We start from the raw sequence: 1,736 nt of genomic DNA, 5'->3' as shown, positions 1-1,736 counted from the left end.
GGACTCTCATCCATAGACCTCAGAAATTTCAGAGGATGGTATGTAATAACTCTCCTCCTATATCTTCCACATTCTCTCTTTCTTGTCATCAGATTAAACACACATACACACATACACACACACACACACACACACAAGTCACCTGTGGGCTTGGTTCTGAACTCTATGAAGGGATTGCCCAGGTCTAACTAATGTATCTCATAATCAGTCTTGGAAACGGGAAACCAAATATTCTTTAGCCTCCTCGGTGTCTAAAATATTAGACAAGGTTATAGGAGGAGGATGGAAAGAAAGAAGACTTCCCCCTCACCTCTCCTTCCATAGTTAAATTTTCAATTATTTTTTTCAGCAAGCTAATAATTTTTAATGCTCACCACGTGCCAGCCATCAAATTAGATTATTTATACACACTGTTTTAGATTACTGCACATTAGCATCATTACATGGAAATTGCCCAAAGGACTCAGAGCCAGTTACATGACTCCAAAGCCTGGAAATTTCCACTACATTATGATGACTAGAAACAGCATTTTTTAAAGGTACCATAGAATTCTGTGTGTACAACATATATGGACAAACATGCAGCCATGCTCTCTAGATGGTACAGCAGTAAGAATCCTCCTGTCAGGGCAAGAGACACAGGAGACGTGGGTTCAATCCCTGGGTCCGGAAGATGCCCTGGAGGAGGAAATCTCAACCCATTCCACTATTCTTGTCTGGGAAATCCCATGGACAAAGGAGCCTGGTGGGCTACAGTCCAAAGGGTCGCAGAGAGTTGGATATGACTAAGCATGCACACACACAACCCATATTCTCAGGAAGTTCAGAGTCTAAGTAAAGAAAAAGATTCCATATTTCATCAATTTTGATATGCATATTGATTCACAGTTTTAATATCTGAGATAATGATTTTATTAACACTGTTTTCAAATTGCAGGCATGATGTGGCCATCATGTCATGTCTATCAGTGCCTATGTGATCATGAATTTGGCTATAGTTCTTCATCTTGTCATCACTTACAGCTCTAAATCAATCTAAAAGTCTTTTGTTTCTTAAAGACTGATTTGGTTGTACATGCTCTTGGCACTCGAGATCTTTGTTGCCTCATATGTGCTCTTAGTTACATCATGCAGCATCTAGCTCCTTCTTGTTATTGCTTAGTCACTAAGTCATGTCCAACTCTTGTGACCCTGCAGACTGTAGTCCACCAGGTTCCTCTCTTCATGGGATTTCTAGGCAAGAATACTGGAGTGGGTTGTCATCTCCTTCTTTAGGGAATCTTCCTGACCTAGGAACTGAACCCTCATCTCCTGCATTGGGAGACAAATTCTTTACCACTGAACCACCAGGGAAGCCTAGTTCCCTGACCAGGAATCAAACCCAGGCCCCCTGAATTAGGAGTTCAGAGTCTTAACCACTGGACCACCAGGGAGTTCCCTAAAAGTCTCTTTTGATAAGTATAAAATAAGACTTCTAAGTGACAAGAAAGCATGCTGCCATAGTTTAAAAGTCAGAGTTTTCCTTTTGCAGGAATGCATGAGATAAAGTGCAATTTACTAATGTCTTAGTTTCCATGGAATATGGCACATATTGCATTAAAAATTAAAAATGGCTTCTATGTATGAAATTCTAAGTGTAATGGGACTGTAGAGAAGGAAGAAATTGTGGGGTGAAGAAAATCTGGAATTTTTTTTGTTGAAAAGAACTGAAAAGTGTTCAGTAGTTATGGCTCCCA

At 40.1% G+C, this 1,736-nt stretch overlaps 1 non-coding gene across 1 annotated transcript; it reads right to left on the bottom strand.

Moving 5' to 3' along the window:
• Window positions 1-1,360: 1,360 nt before the first annotated feature.
• TRNAR-CCU (transfer RNA arginine (anticodon CCU)) lies at window positions 1,361-1,433 on the bottom strand. The gene has a single exon. It is a non-coding gene; the product is annotated as a tRNA-Arg (tRNA).
• Window positions 1,434-1,736: the final 303 nt, after the last annotated feature.

Source organism: Odocoileus virginianus, chromosome 2, assembly GCF_023699985.2.
Source record: "Odocoileus virginianus isolate 20LAN1187 ecotype Illinois chromosome 2, Ovbor_1.2, whole genome shotgun sequence".
NCBI lineage: Eukaryota > Metazoa > Chordata > Mammalia > Artiodactyla > Cervidae > Odocoileus > Odocoileus virginianus.
This window is presented reverse-complemented; position numbering and strand designations above follow the sequence as displayed.